We start from the raw sequence: 13,368 nt of genomic DNA on the forward strand, positions 1-13,368 counted from the left end.
TCCCAATTTCTGACATAAAGCTCCCCAAACCCTTGGCATTTCCTAAATGATAAGAACAATAAAGGTGTCTTTAATATGTTAAGGAGGTGAGTTTTAGAAAGCACCTAGGTAACCTAAGGATGGACACTGGTTGCCAGTGGAGCCAGCCTTATGATTAAAGGGTTGAAGGTTTTAGGCTTACCCCCTCACGCTGGAGGTTAAGTCAATTGCAATGGCCAGTGATTTGATCAATCATGCCTCTCTACTTGCAACCGTCATAAAAACCCAAAATGACTAGGTTCAGAGAGCTTTCAGGTTGGTAAATGGGTAGAAATTTGGGGAAAATGTTGCACTTGGAGAAGACAGAGGACATGGAAGCTCTGTGCCTCTTCCCTATACCTTGCCCCACGTATCTCTCTCATCTGAGTGTACCTGAATTATATTCTTTTATACTAAATTGGTGATCTAGTAAGTAAAATGTTTCCCTGAGTTCTGTGAGCTGGTCTAGCAAGTTAATTGAACCAAAGGAGGGAGTCTTTGGAACCTCCAGTCTATAGCCAGTTGGTCAAAAGCACAGGTGACAACCCAGACTTGGGATTGTTATTTGAAGTGTGGAGGGGAGGGTGGCGGGGATGGGGGGTGTCAGTTCTGTGGGACTGAGCCCTTAACCTGTGGAATCTAATGCTTCTTCCAAATCCATAGTGCCAGAATTAGGTTGAATTGTGGAACACCCAGTACTAGAGATTTAGGTCTGTGGGAGTTTCCGTATCCTCACATTGACACTGTTCAACTTTATCAGAGTCCTGTGTCCCCCAAAACTGCAACAGTCAAGAAATTCCCCAACCTTTCTGTGTTCTTGAAATGGCTAACTGCAAAGAATCATTCTTCCCATTACGACTTAGATAAGCCCCACTGGTAAACCCCTGCTTTACCTATGACAAGGCTGGAAGAAAAGTCTCCAAATTCTCATTTGTCTCCTGCATGCTGAGGTGAACTGTTCATACCCACTGAGCAATCTGGACAAAATGCCTGCTAACTTGACCAAATGTTGCTCAGGCTTCTCCTTCCTTCCCCAGGCCTCTGAGCCTTTACCCTCCTCTGATCATTGTGCTAATGAACAAAAGCTCTTTTATAGCCTCTCCTGGGAACTAACTGCCTGACCTCAGGGGAACATCTGCCCCTCCTCATGCACTGTCCTGTTGCATTGCCACCCATCCTTGTTCCCCACACTTGGTTATTCCTAGCTTTGTTTACTCCTTTCTGAAAAAAAAAAAAAAAAAAAAAAAAGCCTTTTTCTGGTGCCATTGGATACACTTGCAAATCTCCTGGTAGATTTGCCATATGGCAATAATCCCCCAGCCCTATTACAAGAGTTTCCCTGTCCCATCACAATAACCTTTCTCCCTTTACTTCAATATACATCTTTTTTAATAAGTTCATCCTCACTGAACTCTGGATTTGTTTTTATTTGACAGCATACACCCAAGGAATAGCCTAGGGTATAAGGTGAGAGGCCTCCCGAAAGCCTCAAAGTCATATAAACCTTTTCCTCATATCTCTCATGCCAACTGTGAGAGCAGCAAGGAGAAGATGGAGAACCCTTAAAACTGAATTATCTTGGAGATGCTGACTGTAACCTCAAGATCCTGTTTAAATGGATCAGACTAAGTTTTTAATTGATTTTTGCTAAACTTGTATTCCCCATTATTCTTTCTATACCCAGAAGATTGTTCTGAGAATAGTGCAAAGAAAAGAGACATTTTAGGGAATTAAGTAAAATACATATTTTCTGCATATCAGAGTTTATGAGTAAGTTTGTGAACTGGCTACATGTATAAATCTTTTTGAAAACTAGTTTTTTTTTTTTTTTCTTCTCCGCTTCTATTTCTTATTTTGCAACTCTTTTCCTGGAAACTTCAAGGTAACATTTTATGTATTTTACTTACTATATTGATTTGTTTTTAAACATTTTATTTTGATGAGTTTAAATGTCTTCTGCGGAGACAGTTGCTTATCACCAGAAAAATGGGAAACAATCATGCCCCTTGTGAAAATAATTTTGTTCATTTAAGGAAGAAGAGATAAAGTAGCATAGTACATGCTACTGTATTTAGCACCTTTCTCTTAAGATCTTGTACTCTACTCTTAATATAATCCCGCCATATCACTTTTATATATGTGATTTATTTTTGTGTATCAAATTAATTTTTTTGGTCTAGTTTCTTTTAGCAATGAGGCTGCTATATACCTCCATCCTAAAATTATTTCTAACTCTAAATATTTTTACACAAATAAGAATCTGGGAAATTTTTAAGTTCTCTAATTGGAAGATTTTTAGGACCATATGTTACATTCCCTAGAATTTCCTAGAAATCCTAGAATGCCATTTTCCAAAAACATAAAAAAAAGCGTAAGCTGATTGTATAATATATTCACAGCACTATTTACTCAACTAAGTTCTTTCAAAACCCTTGTAAATTGTCCTTGGTCTACAGAAGCACTATTCATGATTATTTATGATTATTATTTATAAAATGAAATTCAATGACAATGCTAAACAACCTACTTCACAGTAGGTTAAACTCTACAGAGAGAATATGTATTTAAAAAACCAATCCTGACAGGCATACATTATACAGGTACAGGTGTCAGGCAAGAGATAATTCATGCTGATAATTATTTTAAAAGAGCAGGAAATAGAATATTATTGTTACAAAAATTTGTCAGAAGAATCTTGACTTTTAATAGATTACATAGAAATATGAAATAACTGAGGATAGAACATTTAAAATCTTCAGAGGCAGAAGAAACTAAGTGGGTGGTCAAAGAAAAGTCAGAGTCCGATTGTTGAGGCTGGAAGAAGTCCTGTTGAGACAAGAACATATTGTAGACAAAGTCTTTCCTCGGGAAGCACTTGAAAATGTGTATGTGGGGTATAAAAACGGGCATGAAGAGTCAAAGAGAATGATAGTAGAAGATATGTTCTCAACAGCAAGATGAAATAGGGAATATCTGTACAAAGTAGAATGTATACAATGTATATGCCCACTAAACTGCAGATTTCCCTCTGTCAGATGTGGCTACATTTGTCAATTAATTTGAGGCAATAGAAAGTTTGAAACAAAACAAAACAAAAACCTCTTCCACCTGCAGCCCACTCTTACTGAGGGGATGTATAAAATTACCACAGAGCCCAAACAGTACATCTCGAGCTCTGATCTTTTCTGAAGATGATATCTCTTTTCTACTTATTAATCTTTCTTAGAAATATTCACCTGGAGAGGAAAAATGCTTTTTCTTCTATCACAAAAGAAACAAGCCTTTGAAATCCCATCTTTGTTCTTCACAACGTGGACTTGTATAACTTACAAAGAATTTTCTCTGAAGTCCATAAACAAAAGAATGTCTTGCTGTACACAAGTTATCTGTTTAAGAGAGCTTTCTTCTCCTCCTCTGTCCTGATTTGAAGTGTTTCAACATGCGGCAAAACTAAGATCTAATCATTGCAACAATTGACTGAGGATTCCCACTGAGATTTTAGGAAAGGAAACAAGCAACATGCAATGTTACCCTGATAGGCCCCAAACACACTTTGGAAATTGTTTAAAGATTATTTGCTTATACTTTTTCTTTAAAAATACCAAAGAAATCAGGCTTTCAAGGGATGATATGGAGCATTGTCAGAGCTAATTTGTTTATAAGTATTTGTAGACAAAATATTTTTAAATGATGTAGAACATGCATATTATTCCAGATAGTTGAATTGCACTAAATGAACTAGCAACACCGATAAAAAGTGTCTCTGTATGAAAGTTTTGCGCTTTTTCTTTTCCTAATAGTGGAAACAAATTTTGACTTGTGAGAAAGATATACTTTTACTGTTATCATAGGGTAAAATTCCAGCATGCCCTAATTTTAAGTATATTGTCCTTGACTTGAGAATTTAACTATGTGGCTCTTGGGAGATACCCTTCAATCATAAATACTTCTTCCTTTGCCTGCCATTCTTAATCAGAATCACTAATGTCCTAGGAAAATCAATCTCTCTCTCTTTCAACAAAGTGCGGGGAAAATAATCTTCCAGAAATAAATGGAGTCTTCAGAAGATGTGAACACAAAGTGTTAAATGAGGAAATAACCCATTCTAAGATGTTACCTGCATTTTGGACCACTACTGTAGAACCACAGCAGGATAGGGAAGTAGTAAGGGAGATGCTGTGTTGATTATGGCAGCATAAGTTCTGTTCCCAATACCTTCTGTTATTTTGGGGGAATAACTGCATGCAGAGTAGAACATTCATTGGGGAGGAGTTTGAGACATCCAGGTTTTAGATATGCATTAAAAGCCACATTGCTGTGTGGCTGGGTGACTCAGCTTGGTAAATATCTGCTTTCAGCTCAGGTCATTATCTCAGGGTCCTGGGATGGACCCCCCCAAGTTAGGATTCCTGCTTCCTTGGAAGTCTACTTTTCCCTCTCCCTCTCTCTCCTGCTCATGCTCTCTCTCTTCTTCTCTCTCTCATGCACACACATGCATTCTCTCTCTCCCAAATAAGTAAAATCTTTTTTTATTTTTTATTTATTTTTTAAAAGATTTATTTATTTACTTATTTATGATAGACAAAGAGAGAGAGAGAGAGAGAGAGAGAGGCAGAGACACAGGCAGAGGGAGAAGCAGGCTCCATGCAGGGAGCCCAACGTGGGACTCGATCCTGGGACTCCAGGATCGCGCCCTGGGCCAAAGGCAGGTGCTAAACCGCTGAGCCACCCAGGGATCCTCTGAGCCACCCAGGGATCTTTTAAAAGGCACATTACCTTGCTTTTTCCTCTCTAGAATATAGTTTTTCACTTTTGTAAAATGAAGAATTGGATTAGATGATATGACCGTTTTGTTTTTATCTCTGTAGCTCTGTCGTTTAATAGAGAAATTAGGAAACAGTGTAGATGAATGAGGATAGAGTAACAAGAATTCCTCACAAGAAGTCTAGGCTCCAGATAAATGTATAAATACTTAATGAACATAGGAAATTTTCTATGAATATGTTGCATAATATAACACATAAGATTAACCATTACACACTTGGTCTTCTTTATTTTAATCCCACCCAATTCCATGATTACTACTGGCCTAAAATCTGTTTTAAAAATTCTTAATGTGACCTATTGTGACTTTATAAACTCTTTACTTTTCACAATGGTTACAGGAGAGAATATTTCAGCTTATTTTCTCAATAGAGTTGGGAAATTATATACTTCACTAAAGTAAAAATTAAAAAAAAGATATGATGCATTAAGTGTTTCAAAAGAGCCCTGATGAAAATATAAAGTTCTGTAAGATGCATATTTAAAGATTTACTTATAAATGGTGCTTTCCATATTCTTGGTTTTTGGTAGACAAATTCTTAAATGTATTTAATAATATCCCACCATCACTTTTTTAGATAGTTTAAGATTTCTTTTAAATCAGTTCAACATAAAAGTTAAATGAAAAATAAATTTCAATGTGTTTTTAAAAAGGGTAATATGGAATTGTCAAAGAGTAAGAATTCCTATCCCCTTCAAAGGTCCCTCTAGCTTGACTAAAAATCAAATTGACATGACAGGGGAAATAGAAAATCACATTTAATTGTATACCTATGGGGAATCCAAACAGACATGGAAATTCCAAAGACAGACAAAGTGAGGTATATATGTCATTCTAAACTATGGAGAAAGAAGGTAAGGGACCTAAGACTTCAAAGGGAAGGAATGTAATTCACAGGAAGATGAGAAAGAGTAAATGACTTTCTACCATACCTGTCCATATCATAATATGGTTATTTTTGGTGATAGCTCTCCTCCCGGAGAAGGTTCTCTAAATTCTTTTTAGGCAGTTGAGGATGGAGGTGAATAGCTAGAGCTTTCTCTGAATCTATTGAGTTATGGTTAGTTTTTAACTCAAAATAATCTTCATGCTAAACTGACCCATGTCAGGGACCAGTGTCCTGTCCTTGGCCACTACAGAGTCAATACAATGAATTATGAGTAAAGGAGTGGCATTTTGGGAATGGCAGAGTGAGTAATGCAGTGAACCCTTCCCCCAATAAAATCACCTTTTAACTAGAGAAAATTATAAAAGAACAGTAACAGCAGCAAAATACCAATCATTTAAAGTCTCTGGAAATTGTCTGAAAGGCATAAAGCAAATGGGAAAAAAATCTATTAAATCTTAATAAAAAATAGCAGAAGGCTGTGACATTTGAGCCAAGACTTACTGTGTTTCCCTACTTCCAGCCCAATGTATAGAAACTTCTCTTGGTGCTCCACCTGCAGAAGGTACAGCCATAAAGACGGGACTCTTCACTCCAGCTCCTTTTGAGGGCTATGGGTTCACCTCAGGAGAGGTAGGTAGCTGGCATTTCTCATCATCTATTAGTCCTATTATGTAGAGCTCCATTCAAAACAGACATAGCTGAGAAGATTGAGGCTGGTTAACCCTACTCAGGTTCCATTTGTAGCATGCAAACTCCACTCCAGATACGATAGACCAAAACTACTGGGCACAATTGCCTCATCTCCAGTTTGCTTATAGGGCAGAGTTTCCATGCAGGGAGGGGCAAGCCAAGAAGCCCAGGGACTACCAAGTACCTCCAGTGCCAGCTTATAGAGCACATAGGTTATTCTAAGAGAAGCGGGCCTTTGGGTTACCCCCAGCTTCTGTGCAGACCTGCAAAGATTCTGATTAGGGGAAGAGGCAGGCCATAATGACTTAGAGCTCTGCAGCTCTGCCTGAAGAGACTGATTTTAATTGGAAGAGATCTCAAAGAACTCCACGTCTAACGTTGTTGCCAAAAACCATGAGGACCTTAAAGGGAAGCAATTAAGAACACAGTGATAGCATGATACTAGTAGCATCGAGGGACATGGCAGAGAAACCAGAAATTTAACATAGAGAACCAGGAGAAAAGGTAGCTTTGAAGAGCTCTCTTTGTAGTAACAGTCAACCATGAGTTCAGGAATATTGTGTATGTTAGGTGGCACCCGCTTGGAACAATCAGAACTGGTTTGAAAACATTCCCAAACCACAGAAAAATTCATCAATAAAAGTCAGAATCCTCACTGGCAGAAAGACCTTAAGTATAATTCTGCCAAAACATTGGCTGAACAATAAGCTACTCAGACTCGGAGGCACATCTTAGGGAAGACAGGCTTAAAAATAAAATCACACACATTACTGCCAGAATTAAGACTCTCTGCATGCCTTAAGCTGTGCCCTCTTAGGAATAGTCAGAGAGGAAAAACCTAAACTATTAGTTGCTAGATGAGCATGGGACAAAATCATAAACTCCTTAAACTGTGATAGGACCCTCTATGCCAGGCATATATCTTACAGTAAAAACAGCAAAGGATACAAGTCTAACTGACTAAGGATATTTAAGCACAATCTTTGATCAAAAAAGTGGCTTAACTGACCTAGGGGTAACAACTAGTTACGGAAAGACCAAAAGACCAAAAAATAAAATAAAGAACAAAAATTAACAAGAGCCTTTATAGGCTGCACACTAAGAGGAAAGACTCCACAGACAGAGTTCAGCCGAGTTTCTAAAAAAACACATGACCGAGGAAACACTAACAACAAAATATCATCCCCCACAAGTGGACAGCTTTTAATAAAAAACTGAGACAAAGAAATAAAAAAGCATGACTCATAAATAGAAAGAAGAAAAATATATTGGGCATAAAAAGTGCTTTTGAAGAAGCCCCAGTGTTGGACAAGTTGGACAAAGAATTCAAAGCAGCCACTATAAAGGCGTTCACAGAACTAAAGGTAAATATACCTAAAGATTACTTCGTGAAAGAATACCAGGAAAGTGGTATTGTAAATAAGAATCAAATTAAAATCTGGAGTTGAAAATTACACTAGAATAAAAACATGCTAGACGGGCTCAACAGTAAATTTCAGCTGGCAGGAAAAAGAATTTCCAACATTGAGATACATTAATAAAGATTATATAATATGACAAGGAAGAACAAAGAATGAAAATGAACAGAGCCTCAGAGAAATATGAAACACCATTAAGCACAGCAACACATGAAGAATGAAAATACCAGGTTTGGACAGTAAAGGTCATGAAAAACATTCAAAGACACGATAGCTGAAAAATTTCTGAAATCTGAAAAAATATCAATCTACAAATCCAAAGATCTCAATGTACTTCAAGTATGATTAATTCAAAGAGTTCTACACATCATAGTCAAATTATTGAAAATGAAAGAGAAAATCTTGAGAGCAAGAAGAGAAAATGACTTACCACAAGGAAACCCTGGAATGATTGATTAATAAGAAGGAGTGACTCCATAGGCAGTGAAATGGCATTCAAAGTGCTAAAGAAGAGATAAAAAAGCATCTATACCAAAAATCTTAATAACTAGCAAGACTATCTTTCAAAAAGGTGAAACAAAAATATTCCTATATAAATAACAACTTAAAGCCTCTGTTTCTAGCAGACTTTCCTTTTTTTCCTGACATATTTAGAAAACAACTGCATTAAAAATGTATATGATTGTATTGTTGTATATTGTTGTATACCATTTCAAAACATAATTTATTTGACAGAGTACAGAAGGGGCAAGTGACAAGTTCTTATAGAAAAGGAATGACATTAGGTGAGAACTCAAATGCATACAAAGAAATGGAAAATAAAGGTAAATAAAAATACTAGTATAATAAATGCTATAAATATATAGTGTTCTTTTTTCTTCTCCTTCTTTAAGATACATATGATTATATAAAATGGAAGTTAAACACCACATTCCACAATAACCAATGACTCGAATAATAAGTTATAAGGAAAATTGCAATTTTAGATAAATAAAACTAACCCACAACATACCAAATCTGTGAGTTTCAGCTGAAAAATGTCAAGAGAGAAACCTACAGCTGCTAACACTTTCCTAAAAAACGAAGATAGATGTCAAATCAATAGGCAAATATTTCACTTTAATAGGAAATCAGAAGAAGAGACCAAACTAAAAGCAAGCAAGAAGAGAATAATAAACATCATGGAAATAAGTCAAATACAGAATAGAAAAATAATAGTGAAATTCAATGAAATCAAAAGTCATTTTTGGAAAAGATCAGCACATTCAATAAAACTTTATATATGATGACCAGGAAAGAAAAAGACTCAAATTACTTAAATCAGTGATGGAAAGTGGCATATAACCATAGACCTTATAGAAATGGAAGATTGTAAGAATATTATGGGCAACTACATGGCAGGAAGTGAGATAACTTAGACGACATTAACAAAGTCCTAGAATAACACAAACTATTAAACTTATTCCAGAAGAATTCTAAAAATTATGAATAGACCTAAAAATAAAATGATTGAATTAGTAATTTTTAAATTTCTCACAAAGAAAAGCTTGCATCCAGATGGTTTCCCTAGTATTTTCCACCTAGTATTTATAGAATAATTAATACAAATCCTTCATAAATGTGCCAAAAATATAAGGTGAAACACTTCCTAACATATTCTTTTGAGGCCAATCTTATCCTGAAACCAATACTTGACAAGGACATCAGAAGATCAATATTCCTTATGAGATAAAAATCCTCAACAAAGTATAAGTTAAATCCAGAAAAAAATATAAAAAAGATTATACAATTTGAACAAATGAGATTTATCCTTGGAATACAAGGTTGGTTTAACATTTAAAAATCAATTGATGTGATATATGATATTAATAGAATAAAGGACAGTAATCTCAATAGAATCAGAAAAATCAATTTACAAATCCCATGATTTTCATAATAAAATCACTGAACATTTTAGGAATAATAAGGAACTTTGATAAAGTCATTTATGAAATTCCACAGTTAAATAATCTTTATTGGTTAAAATTTGAATGATTTCCCTTTAAGAACATGAATGAGACATATCTACCCCTATGATTATAAGTGACATGATCTTGCATATACAAATTTTTAAAGGATTCATTTAAAAAATATTAGAACTAACATGAGTTTGGCAAGTTTTTAGGATACAAGAGCAATCTAAAAATTTAATTGTATTTCCATATAGCTGTACTGAGCAATCTAGAAATGAAATTAAACAATTTTATTGTAAAAATAAGATGATGTGAATTAATCGAAGGGCATCCAATATTTGTGGATCAGGAGACTTAATAGTCTTAATATGGCAGTATTTTCTAAAACGATCTACAGGGGCACCTGGGTAGCTCAGTTGGTTAAGCACCCAACTCTTGGTTTCAGTTCGGGTCATGATGCCATGGGTAGTGCGATTGAGCTTCACATCAGGCTCCCAGTTCAGCAGGGAGCCTGCTTGAAGATTCTCTCCCCCTGCCCCTCCCCTCATTCGAGTGCTCTCTCATGCTCTGTCTCTCACTCTCTGGCTATCTCGTAAATAAATAAATAAATAAATAAATAAATAAATAAATAAATAAATATTTAACTAAAAACCTCCGCAAAATCCAAAAATGATCTACATATCCGACACAGTTCCAATTAAAATCTAAGCTAGATTTGTGTGTATGTGTGTGTGTGTGTGTGTACAAATTGACAGGCTGAACCTAGAATGCATATGAAAATGCAGAAGACTCAAACAATCTTGAAAGAAAAAGAACAAATTTGGAGGATTTTTTAACTTCATAGCTACAGTAATCAAGACAGTGTATACTGGCATGTTAATAAATGTATAAATACTCAAGGAAATAAAACATGTCCCCCTCAAAACCCAAAACTTGTATACAAAAGATCATGAAAGCATGATTAATAATAATCAAAAAGTGGAAAATAAATACCCATCATCTACTGATGAATGGATAAGCAAATATTGATGATAGATAGATAATTATTAAATATTGTTAAAAAGGAATTAACTACTATTACATGCTACAACATGGATAAAACTTGAGAACTTTATAAGGAAAAGAAGCCACTCACAAAAGACCATATATTATATGAATCCATTTATATAAATGTCCAGAATAGCCAAGTCTATAGACAGAATACAGAATTGTTGTCTAGGATTGTATAGGGGGTACAGAGGGAAAAGGAGCACTTACTAATAGATCTAAGATTTTTTGTTGAATTGATTTAATGTTCTAAATTTAAATTGTGGTCAAGGTTACACACCTCTTTAAACATATTAAAAACCATTGTATTGTATACTATAGGGGGTGAATTTTATGACATGTGAACTACATCTCAGTAAGGATGTTTAAAACTTATGATTAAGAAAAGTAATTTGAAGTGAATAACTCAAGAAAAAACATGTACTACATATAAAAATAGGATATCTTGAGGCACCTAGGTGGCTCTGTCAGCTGAGCGTCCAACTTTTGATTTCAGCTCAGATCATGATTTCAGGAACATGAGATGGGGCCTGCATTGGGCTCCATGCTGAGCATGAAGCCTACTTAAGATTCTCTCTCACCCTTCCCTCTGCCCCTCCCCCAGCATGCAGATACACACACTCTCTCTCTCTCTGTCTCAAAAAAAAAAAAAAGGATATTTTATTAAATTCCCACCGAAGAAACCGAGAAGTAATTAATATAGCTTTTGATATCACTGTAAAAATGAGCACATACACATACTAATGAAAATAATATGAATATTTTTAATAAAGATGACATAAAGGAGAAATAATTTTAGGTAATGGCCCAGAAGATGACAAAGAGACAGGGTGAGAAATAATAATGAAGTAGATAAAATAAGAAAACAATATTCCTCCTATATTTTGCTATATTTGTGGTCCAACCAAATAATTCTTTTGATTATTCTCTTTTATGTGAAGAGAAAACAGAAGTTACATATGAGTGGATGCATCAAGTGCACCTGTAGAATCACTGGCTCTGAGCATGAGAAAAGACATTTGATGATATTACTCCCACTTTAATCATCTGTAATGAGGCTAACTAGTATCCAAAGTCAGTGTACTGCCCTAGAAGAAAGCATATATTTATAACTCCCAACACAGTTTTGCTTTGTTTTTGTTTTGCGTGGCTTTAGGAATATCACAGAGGTCTCTGAAACAAAATATTGGGCCCCCAGGGACCTGTGAAACCCACCTTTAGAACCTCTGCTATATATACTGGCAAGGCAGGAAAACCTAACAATTCAGAGACATAGAAGGGTTGTACTTCCGTAATTTCAGTTTGGTGAGGCTAAAGAGATTTTTTGAGGTATTAGTGTCTACAAGTAACTGACCACATGAAGTAAATGGATGATGAGAACTCGGTGGACATTGTAAGCAAATGCATTGGACGGTGGCCATGGACTGGGAGCTGCAAGGAAGCAGAATAGAAAGAACAGTCAGCCTAACCTCGTTCCTATTGAATGTTTGTTGCCTAATAGTCGTTCATCATAGTTGTTAATTTGTTTAAGTTCTCCAGAAAAAGTGGGAAAATAATATCTATACCATATTTTTGCTATGAGACTACATGAAATTAGTTATGCATAGAAGGCATTACAGTGCCTGATGCTTAATAGGTACATATTTTTTGTTTGTTTATTTGGGAAAAAAGTCTTGATATTGAAGAATAGAAGCATGAGTACAAGGGCTTGGGGTCCAGCCATAAAATTTCGGAGCAGAGTCAGAGCCTCATTCTTCAGATTAGAAAAAAGAAGAAAACAATCACGAATAGAGAAGTTCAGCAGTATTGACAGCAAGACTGTCTTTATTAGGACTGATCTGAAACAATGGCCCCTTTCATGTGTCACCAGAGGTGAGGATTTGGATTTTCCTTAAAGTGGAGCTGAGCCCACAAGGGAGGGTACTTTTAACCCCATATCTACCAAGAGCTGGGCTTCACCCCAGTTGAAAACCATGAAGCTCCTGATCTTCACTGATAGATCAGTGTGGCTTCCCCAGTCAAGGATAAGAATGGATCTATTACCTGGAGCTTGTGACTCTGAGGACACCAGACTTGTTTCTTTGTGCTGTATTTACCTTAATATGGGACATACACAGGGATTTGGAAAGAGTTCTGAGAAGAGCAGAAATAATTAATGGAATCAACTCACTGAGTTATGAAGAAAGATTGCAGGAACTGAAAATGCATTGTTTAGTTAAGCATCAGTTGTCTAAAGATATGATAATAGTCTCCAAGTACTTGAAAGGTGAAAATAATATGCTGTCCTTCATATGCAAATTTAAAACTATGGCCCATCAGTAAAACTTGTGCTAAAGTTTTTTTTTTTTTTTTTCCAGTGGTGAGAATACCTTTTAACGATTTTAAACTCTCTTGCATTCAGTCTCCCTTATAAATAGGCAGAATTTATGAAATAGGTCAGGATTAATGATATGCTTATAAATGGGAAAAAAAGGCTAAACTATCGAATACAGACAAATCTTTGATCTTATATTATTGAAAGGTTTTCTT

At 35.6% G+C, this 13,368-nt stretch overlaps 1 long non-coding RNA gene across 15 annotated transcripts in view; it reads left to right on the forward strand.

Annotated features, from left to right (window-relative positions):
• LOC140621501 (uncharacterized) overlaps positions 1-13,368 on the forward strand; it is a 271,826-nt gene that overhangs the window by 153,829 nt on the left and 104,629 nt on the right. For 13 of the 15 annotated variants that reach the window (XR_012021229.1, XR_012021218.1, XR_012021226.1 and 10 more), the window contains 2 exons: positions 6,253-6,362; positions 8,576-8,664. The exons of 1 other annotated variant lie outside the window; for it this stretch is intronic. This is a non-coding gene — a long non-coding RNA (uncharacterized lncRNA). The remainder of the gene's footprint in view (positions 1-6,252; positions 6,363-8,575; positions 8,665-13,368) is intronic. One more of the 15 variants, XR_012021222.1, reaches the window with a different exon arrangement.

Source organism: Canis lupus, chromosome 30 (genome assembly GCF_048164855.1).
Source record: "Canis lupus baileyi chromosome 30, mCanLup2.hap1, whole genome shotgun sequence".
NCBI classification, from domain to species: domain Eukaryota; kingdom Metazoa; phylum Chordata; class Mammalia; order Carnivora; family Canidae; genus Canis; species Canis lupus.